Raw genomic sequence first — 19,850 nt, 5'->3', positions numbered from 1 at the left:
TTAGCAGTGACAAAAGAGAGAGAGTGCTGTAAAGTAGCCCCAAGAAGCCCCTTTTTGATGTTGACCCTGCCCTGACCCCTTTGTTGGAGCCCTAACCATTTCACAGGAAGATCCAAACGTTTTAAAAGCACAATACAGGACGAGAGCGCTGCCACTGACTTGCTATGAAGCCCCAATAAAACGGGGTGACCTGGAGGCTAATTGAGAGCTCGTGGTTGGGAAGAAATTAAAGGCATCTGGTGTATCACCACAGACTGGAAATGAAGCTCCTCTTTAATTAGAGCCTGCATTTAAGGCACAGAGAAAGTATGCATTTCACTGCTGTCAGTACAGGTGTCACATCAGGATACATGGAAACGGACAGAGGACTTTGATTATGGGAATATGTAGGAATCGTTCTCTCTTTCTGTGTTAGTACTGTACTGCAGAAGTCTTTGATGGTGTATCATTAGTTTCATCAGTCAAACGGTAGGGCGGTGTTCTCCCTTTTTGTGTCTTTTTCGTAAGAACTTTTGGATTTGCATCATATCACAGCCCACAGTATATGTTTCCACAACGCGAACAATAAATTCCGTACAGCCCGTTTTATCGCTCTTTCATCCGCTCAAATCCTACACTTGTGCTAAAATAGCCCAGAAAAACAGAGGAGAGGGTGGATAATTGCAAATAACCCAATATTTGGGAGTTCAAAGGCTGTGGTGGGTTTGAGTGATAATTTTGGCTGAGGCATCACCATAAACACTAATAAAATTAAGTGCATCGGAGGGAGGAGGGGGCGTGGTCAGGCGTCCCTTTGAACAGACCCTGTGATCAGTTCCCCCTCTCAATTAGCGTATTGTCCACTTCTCCTTTCAGCTGGGAGGGAGGGGGCAGTCTCCCCCCCTAGCTTCCCTTTGAAGTGATTATCCCTTTATCTCAAGCCTGAGCGAGGAATATCTTGGGGGACAATGGCAAATTAAAGCCCATATGGAGAGAAGCGTGAATGTCTGTTTGTAGGCTCAGAGAGAAACAGAAAAAAAAAGAAGTGATAGAGAAATAAATAGAGTGGGGAGAGGAAAAGAGGGGCAAATAGCGTAATTCTGTTTGCATGAGCTGAAGGGTGAGTGGTAGATGTCAGCACTCATCCAAAAAAATCATTTAGGGCTCGTGCCTGAGTTGACACTTGTAGCAGAGTGACTTTAGAAGAGCTAAAGGAAAAAAGAAAAGGGGGGGCTATCTGTCATGACAGATGGAGAAAGACAGAGAGGGAGGAATGGAGAGATAGACGGATGAGCATGAAGAAGAGAGGAGTGCAGTTGTCAGCAGAATCAGATGGCGGACAGGCAGACAGGCTTGAAGAAGATACAATTAAAGTGTGGAGTTAAGACGGGCTTTGATGTCGGACATGGTGCATAACACCCTTAAAGTTTGAGAAGCCAGCCATTCATCCGCCTGTTATGGCTTATTAAGACTATTCCTTTTAAAAGGACCAATTTGAGAAAATAAACTTTAATTTCAACTTTGGCAACAGTCTAAATAAATCAAGGTTGACAACGATCAAGTTAGGTTTTCAACAAGTTTAAAAGAAAAAAAAAAAGCAACATTGAGTGGCCATTTTTTGAAACTAGTGAGGGATTTGCTAAAGAAGGTGTGGGGGTGCGTGTGAGCACTGGAGATGAATAATTACTTTCTCTTCCCACTCTCCTTCTTTTTTTCTTACAATCCTGTTTTTCGGTGGCTTAAAAGTTTAATAATGTATAGAAACAATGCCTGTGATGGTTGGCCTAATCCGTTCTGGCTTGGCGACCTTCGTGGTAACTGAAACCCTATCTGATGTCAGCAAATGTTTGCCAAGCCAGCCTGTAAGGACAAAGCATGTGTCTGTTTGTTTGTCTGTCATTCTGTCTTTCTAAAGTGCAAGACGATATGTAGAGCTGAAAAAAAACAATAACCTCTGGACACTGCATTGCATCTTGATGCAGATGCAATCCACCGAACCACAGAAAAATGTATATGAAAAATTTAAATGAAAAATATGAAAAAACAGTATATCTATATAGTGTACAGACTATAATTGTTAGCACACTGTACATACTCTAATGTGCATTGTCCTCCTGCATTGAATTCTCTGTGTAATGGTGTCCGTTGCTCCTACAGTAATTCCACTGATGTGTATTAATTATGTTTGTCAATTTATCATGCTCGACAAATCAAGTGATTCTCGTTGTGATTGTGAAAGCGAGAGAAACGTGTGAATGTTCACTTTGAGCTCAGTTAGCCATCCTTAATGAGGATCAGACAAATGATGTAGAAAAATGCTTGATATGAAGCAACAGTCAGGCCTATTAGAGGCTGAACAACACTTGTTACAGACCAACACTGGTTTAGACTGACAACAGCTAACTGGCTGAGGCTCAGCCTGACAGCAAATCCATGCACTGATAAGGGAAACGAATTGGCCCTATTGATCAAATGTTCCACTGTTCAACTGTTAACTTCTGGAGAAGTCAGCAGCAGGAGACAGCACCATAAAACCAACAGGGAGACGTGACAATGGTTCATTGTTTGAAATACAGTCTTTACAACCAGCCCTTGTGATATGAACATATCCCCATCCTGCCAGTTCTAACATGCTCCAACAGAAAAATTTGGATGACTGCTGTGTCCAGACACACTGTCAGATTCTGTGGCAAAAACTAAACCATTCACAGTGTGGTTAAAATTAACCTGACAAGTATTTCGTCACCTGTTTGAACTGATGCACGGAATTTGCTTTCATTGTCATTTTAAAACCCCTTCTCCATCCACACATAGCCTTGCACACCTCAAGCTGCTTCCTACTGTTTGTCACAAAGTATTTCACAGGACACAACAAAAAACTCACAATCACAGGATTTGAGGTGAGTATAACTACCAAAGGGGGGGGGGGACAAAACATGCAAACTTTGATGTAGGTGGACCACCATTACAAAGGCAGCTACGCTGGCAAATTAAGCTGAATGCCAACTATCAGGATGTGTCAGCTTTAAAAGTGAACTGGTGAGTGACACTTATATGTAAGTTTTCAAAGCAACTATCTGTTCTAAAGGGGGAAAGTAGTTTGTTTCTAGATTATATATGCTATAATGGTAATGTTATAATGGTAAAACTGTTCAAAAAAAGCAACCCTACTACTAGACAAGAATTCCAATTCTGGAAAACCCTAGATTACGTTCAGTGACAAAGTTTTTGGACGTTCAATTCTCACTTTCTACAATATCTGCACATAGCAGTAAGGTAAGGTGGTTAAGGTTTGAACAAGACCATGGTTGTGACAAATAAACTATACATGGTCAAGGTATGGTTTGGGTTGGGCAACTAAAACACTTAAGGTAAGGAAAAGATAGAAGTTGCAGTTATAAAAACAAACATTTTTTGCAGGTCTTTGACAGGAGGTGAATTCTGGCCTCCTACATGAAAGTCAGGTCTGCTGCACACCCCTCCACAATGATCTCCTTTTTTTTTTCTGAAGCGCACACTACTTCCTGCATTGGCACTGCATTTTGGCGTTGGACGTAAATCATGACGTGCAGAATCCTTCAGTATGGACAAAATTCCCGGAGTTACTGGATAAAGCATCAAAACCTCAAACTGAAAGTGTTCTGAACTTAAAAAGAAGTGTTCTTGGTATTATTTTCCACACCACCTGTTTTCAGGGCAGTGCCATGGCTGATAAAGCAGAAAACATCAGAATGAGTCATTTTTTTCTATCCCCCAGCAAGTACTGTTGAGCCTTTGAGCAAGGCATTTATTCCTTAATTTTTTCCAAACAATTAGATCAGTGATTGAAGCCTGTAATGTTACTGGGCAAATTACACTTCAATTGCTGTACAAAATGGAATCTTTATGTTTCTGAACGTTCAGCCAAGTTCTTTGGGATTCAAAAAAAAAAAAAAAGGAACATTTGAAAAAAAAATTAGTGTATCAGACCTGAGAAATGTAGAAACATGAGTATCTGATTGTCATGCATTCAGATGCAAATTACCTCACTGGAACACAAGGGAACAAATGTGCTTGTCATAAAAAAACCATAATTATTGTCAACTGGGTGTTTTGGCATATGAGCTGATTATCTGCCAATCCTGTGTTGATGGTGGGTTGTGTTTAGTTATCCTAAATGTTACAATATGTGCATGGCCTGCTCTGCCAGCTCCTAATTGATTAGATTTGAGAACAGCCTTCCTATTGATTGTTTAAAATATGAGTCATTTACGCGAACATGCTTATTCATACACATTACACATTTCCTAATACTGTTGCTGAGTGTATGCGTGTGGGCTAATATGCATGAAATAGCTATGCATGTCTAAAGGATGGTGACTTTTTGCAGTATTTTACGAATGTATGGTCTGTATAGTAATTCTGATTAACCCTCAACAGACCTAATAGCAAATTCAAAGTCAATGAACACAACAACAACAAAATTGCTTGAATTTTGCAGTACCTATGCAGAGCTTTAATGGTTTTAGTGTGAGCCATACACTTTTAAGGCTCTGCCGAACACTCTTGACGGTCCCCAAAAGCATCGCTTACTAAATCAGAAACTGCAATTACAAAGCAAAGCAGTCTCAAAGCTGAATTTTTAGCATTCTATCATTTTCAGTCAGAAGCCACAGTGACTCAATGCCACAGTGAGAAAAATCGTCCCTGTTTAGAATTAAGTTTTAAATTAAAATTATGATTTTAATGTTGTGTAAATGGTTCCGTGAAAAACAAATTCTACAATTTGAAGCTAGAAACACGAGCTATGAAACAAATAAAAAAAAACTGCTCCCATCGGCAGGGCTACAGTTTCTCTAAAGGGGGTGCATGTATATGTTACTGTATATTGTGCACATCAGTGCTCAAGTGCACATACGTTATGTGCATGCATGCGTATAACCCACTTCTGTTTCTTTTTATGAAGATCTAAACCCATATGTGTGTGTTTTTGCTCTTGCTCTTGTGAGTGGGACAAAGGGGTTCAAAATAGCCACTGTATGATAAAGGTCCTTGACTTTATTCTTTGAGGTTATGATATTTTTACAAGATGAAGAGTTAAAGACACCTACTGTGAATAAAGGAAGTTATGGATACAGCAAAAGAGAGCAATCATCCAGGACCTCAGCTCTGGCCAGCTGCATATTGTCCGTATATTCCTGAGAGAGTTTCTAAATCCATAACTAGAACTAAGATAAAAGTGTTTTGACCCTATTGTGGGATGTTTCCCAGTGTCATGCAGCTACTCAGCAGGTGTGCAGAGGGAGGGTGAGTTTCAAAACACACGGCACAGCAGATAGGCAAAGAGGAATATGGCAACAAAGCACTGCTGCTATGCACCTCACTGACTGCACTGACAAGCGATAGGGAAAACATTCCCACAGAGAGAAAAAAAGATGGAGAGACGGTGTAGAGCAAGCAAAGAGAGATGTAAACTGAAAGGTGGAGAAAGAGAAGAGAGGGGAAGAGGATCAAAGAAAAGAGCGCAAGACAAAGAAAGACGAGAAAGATGGATGAGGAGAGAGAAAGAAGAAAAATGCTTCTTTTATTCATGTATTTCGTGTTGTCTATATGTTTTAACAACAATGAATCTGGGATCAGAATTTACAATGTCATGCCAAAAAACAAGTGAAATTTGAGGAGAACACTGGAAAAAGGGAGACGTGATATGGGCATAGACACTATGATCCTGGGGGTGGAACAGTACACAGTACTGTACACAGCCATAGAACAAACAGTACATTTGTGAAGCCTATAATGCTCAGCTTTTGTCAAGCATGTGTGAGAGGAGTTGATTTAGCTCTATTTGACTATGTTTGACGATGTAGTTTGTGCTTTTGATTTGGATTCTGTAAAGTGTTATTTACACTCATGTCCTTTTTCGGGGCTGAGTGAGGATACATTTTTAAAACATAATCATAATGTCACTGTAAATTTATGAGAGACTAGAGACGTACTGTGTCTTTTTTATCTGTATTTGTGAACACATGGTAAAGAAGTGAACTGTACTGTACATCGATTTCTATTATTGTGTCCACCTTCTGTAAAGAGACAAAAAAAACAACAACAAAAGAATAAAACAAAAACAGCAATTAGAAAATAATTTTCAGTTCCAATTCAAACATAAATTCATAAACTTTGCTATTTAGCACATTTGGAAACGCTACAACAACCTTCAGTTAATAATGACATGTCTAGTCCAAACATGCAGGTATTTCAACTAGTGGGAAGTCCTAACAGTAGGGCAGGAGAATAACAAAGGCTGTGGGAGTGAAAAGGTCAACGTAGGTCACCAGGTCTTGTATTAACGAGTAACACCACCTTGGAGTTGAGCAGAGGGAAAGGCCGCCAATCATCACTGCTCCTCAAGCGCTGCTGAAATGTGTCAACAAAGCAGTGTGAGAGGAGCATGCTCCACTGTTTGCCCTCCCACACCTGAAGATGATGGAAGAAAGGAGTGCAGAAAGAGGGGGGTGAGAGAAAGCAAGGGGGGAATAAGGGTAGGACCCCCCTCCCCCTCCACCAGACACTCCCCCCTCCCCCTCCCTCTCAGAATAAAATCTGGTGCCATAAAATGTAAGCGCGGGCAAACAGTTCCTCCCCAGCTTGTCGGGGAGTTTGTTTTAAAGTGGAAATGAGGCTGATGGCGCACTTGGCGATTAGCCCTGCGGCTAACATGAAAGGAGAGGAAAAGACAGCTGCTAATTTTCTCCTTTGACCTTTGGCTCCCGCTGGTATTTCATACAAACGCTGATTTATGGAGGAGCCTAGCAGCTCACTGCTACTGGAGGGATTACCGTAAAAGAAAGAGATGGGGGTGGTGAGGAGGTGACCTCTAAAATTCACATTATCTGGATTCATTCATTTCATCTTTTTGTTTCTATCTCTGTCCTTTTTACTTCATATGTCCTTCTCCTCTCTCTCATATGTCTTTGTCGATTTTCCTTTGTTTCTCTGTCTGTCTGCCTTAGTGGATTTCAAACTCTTTATCTTTTTGCATCTTTATTTGTAGTCTGTTTCTGTCTGCATGTGTCCTTCATCCTGTCCATCCTCTCACCCTCCTTCTTGTGCTTCCACCCTCTCTATATTTCCACAGTGAAATAGCCGTTTACAGCACATTAGGTAAACGTATGTATGATTCTCTTCTTTGCTGCCGCACTCCTCTTAGATTATCATTACAAACTAGACGCCTAAAAACAAACCCAGACATCCTGACGCCCTGTGGTGCAAAAATGGGAAAGATGACACCCATTTCTGAGCGGAAGCTCTCTCTCATGCACCGTGCAGTGCCCACTTGTGAATATGAATGCAAGTTATGTCCCAGCACTTTAGCTGCAGGGAGATCCCATCAAAGTCAGTTTCATGCAAATTCCATGTATGGATGGGTCCCATGTAAGGAGGCCCTGAAAATGGCCTCTGGGGCAGCAGAAACCCAGGAAGTGGAGATCTGCCTGCACATTCCCTTCCTCCCCTCTTCTATATTATTGCCTCTCTGCTGTCCCTCTACTGTTCCCTCAGTTTGTCAAAGGGGGACAGAGGAGCACTGAAGAACTTAAAAAAGCTAGTCACTGAAAAATCCCACTTCAAACGTTCAGTTTGGATATTAGCTAGCAAATTGCAGCATGATTGTTTTGGTTATGTATTCAGTGGAGTCATTCAGTCCCAATAAGATAAACAGTTACATTAAACTAAAACTGTTTATATGAAGACCAACTGTTCCAGATACATATAAATGTTTCTCTTGTAGCAGTGTGCTGAAAAAAATCCTAATAAGTTCTTTAGCCCTCAAGGCTGATTTCTCTTAAAACAAGGAAAAGGTTGTTAATGTGATCAAAGTGGTTAAAATGGCTCATGCTGCTTCTTCTTTGTCCTTTCTGGCTAAAAGTGCCCCTTTGGATGAAAATAATAAATGATACTTCTCGCTGTACTTACTGCTAATTTTAGTGTTAATACGAACATTCTGTCTACATATGTTTCGTCCACAATTTCAGCCTTATGTCTTTCATAACAGACATGCTACATTTTCAACCAGTGTAACTGTCTATAACAGCCATGTAGTGTGTTCAAGTCTTTTTTTCCCGCGTATTTTTTTGGTTTTTTTTGGTTGTTTGTTTTTTTGTGTATCGACTTGACAGTTAGGTTGTAAGCAGTATCAAAATGCTTCTGAGCATAAGATCTCTAACTTTATAAGTGAAGACACAACAACCATGACAAAACTCGGAGCCAGATGTGCAGCACGCTGAATGGAAGTGACTTAGCATTCCTATAGTCACAATAGATGCAACAGCTCTTCCAGCTAAAGAAAGAAAGTTATATTCTGGGCTTTTGGACAATAAAATGTGTACATGAGGTTATACACAACTTTCCAAAAGCTGGACACAAGAAAGCCTAGAATGTATCAGTTATGTGCTTAAACTGTGTCATGTTCATTGTTGTTTGTTTCTTAAATGGAAAACCAGCAGGGTTGGACCCCCAAATCAATATGGTCATTACAATTAAAATCAATTATAAAGCTACTTATTACCAATACTCACAAACTACAACAATCTATATATCAGGATAAAGCAGTGGGCCAAAATGAATCTTTGCAGCCATGTTCACACACTGCATGGTTTGAACTATCTCGCTCTCTCCATCTTTTGTTCTCACCTTCTGGGTTTCATTCAGAGTTCAAGCGGGTCATTAGCAGAGTGATTACAGTGGGAGAGAGGGCATCCATTAAGAAACTGTGCGTGTCTGTGATCACAATGTATGTGTGTGTGTGTGTGTGTGTGTGTGTGTGTGTGTGTGTGTGTGTGTGTGTGTGTGTGTGTGTGTGTATCAATCACTCCAGTGTGGGTGACGACGAGGAACTGTTTGTCTTTCTCATAAAAGGGAAAAGCTTCAAAAGGGCTGGCCTACCAGCTGGACCTTCAATCACACTGGGACAACGTGACTTTAGAGCCCTGGGCAGCTGGAGCTCTGGGGACTAAAGGCGTGCGTGTGTGTGTTGAACCCTTTTAATCAGGGTCCCTGCACAATTTCCATTTCCAAATTCCATGTTTATCCTATACTTTAAAGGATAATTCTGGGTTATTAGAACTTGAGTCTTATATCCATAGTTTTGGGAATCATTTCTATCAGTTATCATAACACTGTATTTACCAAAGCAATTGCTGAGATCTGCGAACACAGTAACATCACTACAAAAAAGTCTGATGAGTCCAACAGGTTATAAAAAAGACAAAATTTTAGCCAGATTATTTAAATACTTTATGAGGAGATTTATTTACAATGTCAAGTAATCTGCCAATTATTTTCTCGATCAATGGATTAATTGTTTATTCCATAAAATGTCATCATAATTTCCCAGAGCCCAAAGTGGCATCTTCAAATGGTGTGTTTGTGTCTGACAAACAGTCCAAAACCCAAAGATATTCCATTCACTATCAGAGATGACAAAAAAAAGTATAAAATCTTCACATTTCAGAAGTTGGAGCCAGCTAATCTTTGGCATTTTTGCTTTAAAAATGACTGAAACGATTATCCAAATTGTTGCCAGTTCTTGTTGTTTTGATGTTTACAGTAGACATGTTTGGTAATATTTTTAACGTTTCTTGTTTTTTTCCTCCCAAATAAGTCTTGCTAACCTGGGAGTTTGGTTGGTCTGATCATCTAACGCTTATGTTTTTTTGCCTTGTCTGACTTCTTTTTGCGATGTCCCCACATTCACAGATCTCAGCAATGATCATGGTGAGTGCGATGATGTTATGAATGATAGAAATGTCGACCAAAACTTTCAAAATAAGACCCAAGTTGAAATAAACTGGAAATATGCTTCCGTGTTTTCTGTATGATGTTTGATGATATTGACATGTTGATTCTCCATAATGGAAAATATTAGATTCTCTCAAATGAGTGTCTGAGAAGAGTATTATGTTTGATTTGTACTGCAGTCGAATGACTATTTTGAGGAGTCTAGGGGTTTAAGAGGCTGTCTATGTAAGTACAACATCCCTAGTTGGAGTCTGGCTAAGGACCTTTGTTGCATTTCATCCCCCATGTCTCTCTCCCCTCTATGCCTGTCATCTCAACACTGTACGCCATCAAATAGAGGCAAATATACCCCAAAAATACTTGACACAAAAAGAAATACATCATAGCATAAGGACTATATTTCCAATCTTGAGGTTTTAATAATTCAGTGCTATTCAGTTAGAGGTGTTTTTTTTTTTTGACTACATGTATAAATATAATATGCTTGATCATTCATGTCTCATAAACAAATTTTTCAAGGGAAAAATGATGCAGATAAATTGTCTGAATGCCAGGGTAACCTTAAGGCTAATATTACAATCAAGACACAGCAATCTCAGCCCAGACACCAAACTTTTAATTTCAATCTTCTCAGTGCACTTTAAAGGCATAAACATGTACTCACCCATTTCTGCACATAAACTCTATTCTCATGATGTTTCCTCCAAACCATCAACTGACACCTGTAAAGAGACAAACACAAAAGCCACAGTCAACTATTTCCAAGTAAATGAAAACACTAATTACACTGACGCTCATTTGTAGCTGGCTGTGTAAGCCAGTGGACTGTGGGATCATCTGTAAAATGGCACAGACAAAAGAACAGGAATGCACAAGCTATTGCAACCAGAGTTCAGCAGCTACACAGATGAGTGAGAGTTCAAACTCCTTGCACATTCTTGCTGAGACATTCCACAGACATAACTTATCATATTTCCTCCATATTTTCAAAGTGTCACCCTACTTGCTTCTCTGCCTTATAAAAATCACCTCTCTACTCACAAAGGAGTGTAGATTTTACCTGGGTGTGTGTACGTGCATACATGTGCGTATGTGGGACGGTATGAATGTATGTGTGTATGTGCGTGCACATGCCGAGGCGGCAAGATCAAGGCTGCAGCAGAAGCATGACTGCGGAGTTTTAAGTTCTTAAAACACCTGTTGTACCAGCCATGTTGACAGTTTTTGTCTGGAAGCCTTTGTCGGACTGTTCCTTGTTCTGAGAAAATCAGTGTAGGCTCTGTAATTGATATTTGTTGTATGTTTTTAAATGATTTCCTTGTCATGTATAAACAACGATGATCGAGTGCAGCACTTTGCCATGGTGCCACCAAAATAGATGACTGTTCGTTTATAGCGCTGAGAGCACATGGGCTGGTTTCACACCAGCAGTTAACCCGCTGAGGGGCTGATATTGTTAGCCAATTCTTAGTCTCATCCGTGGTTTGAGCATTTCTATGTTACTCTTTGACTTCATACTGAGGTAAGAGTATACTTGTTTCTGAGTTTTGACCATCTGGCCATTTGCCAACACAACAACGGGACCTACGGAAGAAAGACAGCCAACACTTCTTTGTATAACGTGGACGAACATAACACTGAGTGTGCGGGAGCTGCTGATGACTCAGGTGTTGAGATAATGTGAGCAAAAAACATCAAGCAACAACATTAACAGCAAGCAAGGCTAACTAGCTTCCACTTTCCGATTAAAATTTAACTTAACAACACGATGGGTTCTCCGAAATGTTGAATGTGGTAAATGGAAAGATATCTTAACTAATTCGGTCTAACACATTACATAACCAATGCTATGTGGACTTGTTAAAAAAAAGTGAAATAAATCTAGTATCAATGTCTGTAGGCTTTACATGGCTATGAAGGGCTCCTGTTAATAGTGCACTACGCACTACCTACATTTACAGTACATCTTCCTAACCAGCATTCCTATTCAGTAATGTGCGCTAGGGGAGAGAAGATACGTAGGTGAAACCTACAACTCTTTGAGACATCTGTGTCTGTTTTTTTTTCATGTCTGTGACATACTGTAGGTAATATAACCTGTTGAGGATGGTAGGAGTGGGTGTAACTTGTGTGTGTCATGACATCACCAAGTGTGTTCCCAGTCTTTCTGAGGACTCATTAGGTAAACAGGTTGTGAGATGAGGTTTCGGAACCATAGATCAAAGGGGGAGGTGTGTTACAAAAGAGGTGAATTACAGTCTAGGAAAGAGATAACCGGTGTGGCGACTGCACTCCTGCCAAAAACTTTTTTTTATAAATCCTTTAAGGTGGAAGAGGGGTTGACGCAACATCTATACATATCCCGCCGTGTGTTTATATAGAGAGCTCTATCGTTACCTTGTATGTCCAGTTTTACTGGAGGACTGAAGGATTATAATATGTCTTCCACGGATTTAGAACATTTTTGAAGCCAAGACTCAGACAAACCTTTCAAAGACTGTTGTGTAATTTCAAGAATGCATGGTCACCAAAGTAAAACTCAGAATAGTGAGAAGCTGGTGGAAGGTTTTTGACCCTGCAGCAGTGATAGCTAAATGCATGGAAACATCTTGGGAATGGTTTCAGACACATTCTTTAGGCAGCCTCAAAAAAGGTTGCTTTTTTTTAGTGTCTTTGGAATCTGAATGATATTTCAGTCAAAAGGCGAGAGCAAAAGCCTGTGGTTGTGTGGGTGAAATTCGGATACCATCCAATGTTCAAAGCCTTGAAATACATATGCCACACAATGTTAAAGCATTCCTTTTCACAATTTACAATGCATAAACATGATGGTTTACAGAGGCCCAGGGTGATTATTTGCACTGAGGTCTAGTTTCAGCTATTTCAGGTTTTCTTGAGGCTGCCCCACAATGCCGCCCCACAAAGTGGTTCTTGAAAGTGTTAAGCCACTGGCCCCCCAACCTTGGTGAACACAAAACACTGACTGTTTAGACTTCAAATATCCAACACAGATTGTTCAGACAGCACAAGCTACAAAGAACAACTCACGCCTATATTAAACAAAAATAAACCGTTTGGTCATTTATGTTGTTTTACACCATAATTGCCTCATCCAACATTTCACGCATTTCAGATTTTTATGAATGAGAGAGGTCTGCATAGCATTTAAATGTAAGCACCATTTCTGTGATTTCCAGAAAGCAATATGTTGTTTCTCATAAAAGAAATGACATATAAATCACATACTGTTTAAGTCTGACAAGTTGTATCTTAAAACTCAACTTTGCTCCAGGTCATGTATTCACGGCATTGTCTTTTTGCACATACAGAACATGAACTTACTGTCAGCAGCTCTGATAACACAAGAGAGACTGCACCAATTTCTCATTTCTCAAAAGTTGTGAAAAACCTAAGCAGAGCAGCATCTCCACGAGGGCCCCACTGATGTATCTTGAAAGATTGTGACTTCTCAGTTTGCATTTGATACGTCGTCTTTTTAGCAGCCACGCGAGAAAGCCAGTTACGGGAAAACTGCAAAAGGGAGAGACAGGACGAGCTCCTGGGCCTTCAGAAGTCTTGTCAAAAGCTTTTCCTTTCTATGCTTTGTCCCACCGATATTCATCTTGCCAGTTGAAAAGTGAAGACGGCAAAAACTTCGGGCTTGAAAAGAACTTTTCAACTTCTAAGAGGCACCTCGCAACAGGATTGAGTATTTGAAAAAAGAAAAAAAAAAGCCTGAAACAGTAGGAATGGAAGGGACTTCTAGACTGTGAGGCATGTTAAAGAATCAGATACCGCGTTTGGAAAATGGAGCGAAGATGAATATGGCATTGTCCTCTGTTGAAAAGAGGAACCAGACACATACAGAGTGTGTTGATTCTGGCACGCTTTGAGTACCCAAATCCCTAACATCAATGTGACATCTCCCAATAAATATATACTTAAGCTTTTTATATATCCTCATTCTAAATGTGCCCAAGTATGTCTGTGTGTGTGAGACAGATATAGACAGATATAATAGAGAGGGAGAGATTGTGTACGTGTGTGTGGTGATGTGCATATGTTTACGTATTAGCGACAACCATCAGTAACACCTGGTTAGACAGAATTCTTCTCAGAACTGCCGTCCTGCAAGCATACTCTTAAAAGAAAAGTTTAATAAAGTTTGAACACCATTTATTTTATCTCAAAGATCAGTGAGGCCTTTCAAAATTTGCAGAGCAGAAACTTTCACTCCGTATCTTTTTACCTCAATTCTACTCGTCTCTCAAAAGAAAGCTGACTTCATCACCACACCTCGAGAGTTTGACGAAAATGAATGCTAAGCTCTTGAATCCTTTCTTTCTTTCGCTCAACAGCAAAATGAATAAATGATATTCCTCCCTTTAATCGACGCACTCAGCGATAACAAAGAGACTTTGAGACACTTTGAGGACACCTAACGATCAGAAGCATCAGGAGGTGCTCTTCGTTTTCGTTGACGGACAGGCAGATCAAAAAGCAAGCCCCTTAAACGCTTCTACCCACTTTAGAATAATCTCGCTTTTTCCCTCTTTCAAGCACAAAGTGGGAAGAGAGAATAATCGTTTCATCTTTACTCTCTTTTCCAGTTTCAAAGTTATTTTGCCCGTGATAAAGCGCTCTGTATTGACGACTTCGAAGGTGCCTTGTCTCTTGAAAGAAGTGACATTTTATCTATATATAGTGTTAGAGTGTGCTTCAATTTAACTTTGTCTGGCACAGAGCGCGTCTAGAGTTGATGTGGCTGACAGCTGCTGGTTGAAAGACACGCGGAAAGAACTGAAGATTCAAATGAAGTTTTGCCATGACGACAGGGGCTTGATGTATGCTAATCAATCGATGGGGTAGAAAATATGCTTGCTGGTGGAGAGAGAAAAAGGGAATAGTGTGAGTGACAGAAACTTGTCAGACAGCACTCACCGAGGTATCAAAAAGTCGCAAAGTTTGCGTCGCCACACAAGAGCCCAAATCGCATGTGGTATATGCTACAAAAGGTTCGACTTGAAACACTTTGCATTTGATATAAAGGAGAAGAAATTGGGACAGTTCTCCATATGGTATGGCAACATGCAAGATTCTTCTTTTTTTTTGGGGGGGCAGGCTTTGTCTCTGTGACACCTATGGTGAATTCCTAAGAAAATTCTCCGTCTAGGTCTTTCTGAACCTCTTCTATCTTTCAAAGGACACGGGCCATAGGATTTTGAATTTACATCACAAAAGACCCTGAACTGTTCCTTTACAGATCAAATATACAGAACAACATCTTATAGAACAGATTGTGAAAGACGGACAAGACATCTACTTTAAAAAACGCTCAGTTGAGGCTAAAAATATTCTTTTCACCACAATTTACCAGACTTGTTTAGAGGCTCAGTAATATTGTAGCCAGATGCTTACAAGTTTACCACCTTGAAGGTGCTCTCCAGGCTACCTGACATGGAGCGTTTGGGTAAAACCACAACATCTGACCTGCTGCTGTTCATTTCAGCTTTCAGCTCAGCAGCTGGAGCTTTCATAATGCAGTAAAAAATCCATTCCAGATGTGGATCTCTCTGGAATTCCAGGAAATACACACTATTTTCACTGATCACTTCATCCCCATGTATTTCTCATATGTGTCAAAAACAACAGGTTAAGATGACTCAGACAGCAAATTCAATCACCAGCGAATAATGGCAGAGATGCCATTCTTGACTTCTCGGGTTTCATGTCTTAAATGTGGAAAGTATTTCTGGGCTCCACACTATATGAAGGGTCTTAATTGCATGTTGTTAAGCCGCTACATGTGAAGATTTAATCATGCGCCATTCTGTTAACCAAAACAGACCCACATCATTAAGAAAAAACAAACATGGGAGTGTCATAAAAATTTTAAAGCCTGCAGAGGAGATTGAGGAGGCACAGATGCTTTTTTGTTGAACGTCTGGGCCACGAACGCTCTTCCAAATTCAATGTTAGAACAATAAATCCTCACACACTAACAATAAAGCTCATGTATACAATCTCTGACTCACATTTACAATACAGAATAGATATGCTCATGTTGGCACACACACAGACACACACAAACAAGGAGCTATGTTATCACCGAATGTGATTAACACTGTAAAATGATTAACATCAGGGTATTTATTCAAATCTAGACATCAAACACATTCTTTCTTCTTTTTTATCTCCATAGATCACAGAAGTTACTGTCAGGGGAGAAAGGCGCCTTCCGATCAGCTCAGCGTCCAGCGTGGTCCGCCAAACAAGGCCTGCGCTTTCAGCACAACTCTCTCGCTCTCTTTCATCATTTACAGAGGGAGCGTGCCATGCCAGCACCATCCTCCGCTAGGACAAGGCCGCTCACTGTCAGGCGGACAATGGACAGTAGGGCCGTAGGTGGCAGTGGACTCATTGTGACGGATGATGTCACCAGCATCAGAGCCTGACACTGCCAGACACCAAGCAGAGGGTCAGCGGGTCAAGAGTGAGGGCGGGTGGCAAAATGGTAACAGTGAAACGGGGCTGGGGGGCATGAATGGAGAGCGTGTGTCTCCGTGTGTGTTCATGGTACTGCTGAAAGACATACACCCTCCAGATAAGCAAAATATATACAGTCATGCATAGAAACAGAAGGAATGACGGAGTTCCAGACCAGAGACACAAAAGTAGAGCTTTTGAGCAACTACAATGCAGTGATGCCATCTGATGAAGCAATCACGTGGTTTGTCAACTTCACCCGGTTCACAGCCCTGAATGTAGGACAACAATTTAGTCACTCCATTCAAATCTCACTGCGGAGAAAGGCAGTTCACAGTCCAGCCAGGACTATTCTATATATGAGCAACATCTTAATATGCTAATTAATTACTCAGAGACTTACACACATTCATTTACTGATAAATTGTACGACGCAACTCATATTTTTGTTTGCTAGCTCTACTATGCTAATACAGCCGTTATTTATATACACTAGAGGGAAAGATACGTTCACCATGTATTATTCCTTTTCCCAGTTTGTCACATATAAAACAATTACATCTTGATTTAGAGGGTTTAATGTCATAGTTTTGTTGATTTCAACCAAGAGCAGAGCAGTGTGAAAGGAAAGTGTCAGATACTCTTGAGGACCGCAAAAAGCATTTTAAATCAGCTATTAGGGGCCTCGCCTCAGATTCAGGCCCCCTAGTGGAATTTTACTGTACTTGTGCATTTCTGAGTGAGTTAGAAGGCAGGTCATTTTGCTTTTACTTGAGTGAGATTTTACAAAAGTGGTGTGCTGAGCAAGTGTAAACTGCTCACCCGAGGAGACATTTTCAGTAAATGACATCAGTGAGGAACAGAAATGTCTGGCCTTACTCATGTGTTGTACCTCACAAATCATTACATTACAACAAATGTTATAACGGCATGGGAAAGATTACATCCAGGACTGTTGTAGCTCTTTTCTCCTCAAAACAGAACAGTAACAGTAACTTTTAGCCACAAAATAGTTGAAAATAGCTGCTTTTGACTTTTAATTAAAGGGGCATTCCACTCATTTTACACAGCAAACTCAGTTTACTAGTAATGAGGAGTACTATGCAGCCTTTGCCAGTTTTCCACAATGTGGACAATAGAGTTCCCGATTAACTAAGTAAACAGTTGTATAATGTCTTCTGTAGCTCTGTGGAAGCTTTGTCAAGTCAGAGAAAACAACCCTTGATGATATCATAGTGGTGTCATCAGAGGTTATCTGAGTTTGGGATTAGAGATGACAAATGTTTATGAGAAAGCCTGCATTACAAACTGGGAACATGGAGTTGAAAAAACAGTCAGGGAGGCTTTAATGAAATGTAACGCTGCATTGATTTTGAACATTCTTTTTAAAATCTGCCTGATGTGCAATACCAAATACACTTTAAGACCCTCTCCAGACTGCAGAATTTTAATCAATTAATTTTATCATTAGTCGAACTAGACAATCAGATATAGTTTTCAGAGATTCATTAAACTAGGTGAAAATCATTTGGACAAGCTTTTTGTTGGGACTTCCATCAGTTGTCTCCACAGTCACACTACATGGGATGATCAGATGGGATGATCACGCTGACGCTTTTTTCTCATGTCTGACTCCCCACATCTGTTGGACTGTGCATTTATATTTACCTGTGCTTCTGCTTAACTAAAATATCCGCTAAGGCAAGTATTGAAACTTGAGTTCTCTTTCCACCAGTGTTAAGTTGCAACATTAAGTGGAGAAGGTTTCTGCCGTACGTGAGCGATAGCAGTAACACCCTCTAGAATGTGAAACAAAACAATCTTTTCATTCTATGTCTGCTCATTTGTAAATTGAAAAGGAACAGAAGCAACACCCTTCCAAGAATGCTGCTCCAGTCTACCTGTCTGGAAGAAGCAGGGTAAAACACACCCAACCACCCACTCACCCTAAACCACAGTCCATCCAGCCTGCTCCATGCCCACTTTCTCTGGCTTACTTGGTTGTTTTACAACGACAGTCACAGCTTTCATTGTTATAGTGTTGTAATGTTACAATAATGCAAGGGGGAGTGGGATGGGTGGGCTTTATCTTAAGTCTACCATTGTTTTAGTACAAGGGCAAAATCTATTGTTTAAAGCAGTTACTCGATTATTCAACCTCTGAGCATTACAGTGTCACTGACACACCTACAGTAAAGAATACCATAAATCAATGAAAACACTATGAGAGTACACCACTGTGTTAAGCATACTGGCCAAAAAGAGACTTTGGTTCTCTTAGTTTTGTTAGCAGGCATCTTAAAACACCAACCTGAGGGTAACAGTTTCTTAACAGACTTGTTTGACATTTTTGGAAAAAAACTATTTTTCCAATTACATGTCTGTTCATCAAATAGAGCTCGAGCCAGGAGTTAGCCTAGTTTAGCATAAAGACAGAAGCGGCAGTTCCAGCACATAGCTGCTATCAGTTTTTTGCACAGACAGCAAAAATTAAAACAATTCATTTTACTCAAAACAAAAAGATACTGCTTTTTTCAGATTACACCTGCATTATTGTCCAGAACAGTAGTCATCTTTGTATTTGTGCACCAGCTCACTATTTTCACCTTTAAGGCTGGGTGATGGCTTTTTTCAATGAATTATCTTTTCCTTTATGGTACATTAAACTGGAAAAAGGTCTCGTAAAACCATGACTCTAAATCATCTGGGATGAAATTGTGCTCCCAAGACCAATGATAGCGTTAGTCATTCTGGCAAATACCCCAAAACAACATGTGTTTATGTTCAAATGAAAAAACCTGTAGTGGCCGTAGGAATTATGACTCTTGTCCATTAGGAGTATAGTAGCAGTAGCGTGATGTTGCTATGGAGTCACAGAGTCTGCAGAGGGAGGAGGTTGGTGTTGATTGGATAGGTAAACAATACGCTGGACTTTGACATGAATGATCGCTATTTTGCTTCCTGTTTCCTACCAACAGTCAACTTTGGTTTCTTTTGACCATGACCACAATCATTTCCTAACCCTTACCAAGTGGTTCCTGTGTCTAAGCCTAACCGAACTGTAACCATAGTGGCGTTAAATTCGAAAACAGTTTTATTTTTGCATGAATGATTTGGAATGGTTTTGGAAGGACCTGACAAATGATGTCCTGCCAATAAGGGTGTCAGATCAGAGAGTGTATGTGTCATTCTGGATTCTGTATTCTGTCATTTTATCTGGAGGACTTGCTGAAGACTGGAACTGACTAATGTTCAAGAAAGCTACTACAACAGAATCATTATGTTTATACAGTATGTGATGCTTTACAGTCATTTCTGTACATAAGGTAAAGATAAGACAATAAGATACCAAAGACAGACTGAGTATGGTCTGATCCATTCAATGACTGGAAGGATTTCCTCAGTCAAAAAGTCTAATAACCAATCAATAAAAACCAAAACAAATTACAGAAAAATGAAAACAAACTTTGTCTGTAAGTATTATGTTAAATACATGAGATAAAGGGATAAATAAAAACCTATGTTGGGACTTTAAAACACCATTTATCTATTTCTCCAACTATACATCAAATTTACAGTATCTAAGAGGTACTGACTTGAAACCATTTGAC

This window comes from Xiphias gladius, chromosome 15 (assembly GCF_016859285.1).
Source record: "Xiphias gladius isolate SHS-SW01 ecotype Sanya breed wild chromosome 15, ASM1685928v1, whole genome shotgun sequence".
Taxonomy (NCBI): domain Eukaryota; kingdom Metazoa; phylum Chordata; class Actinopteri; order Istiophoriformes; family Xiphiidae; genus Xiphias; species Xiphias gladius.
Note: the sequence above shows the minus strand (reverse complement) of the source record.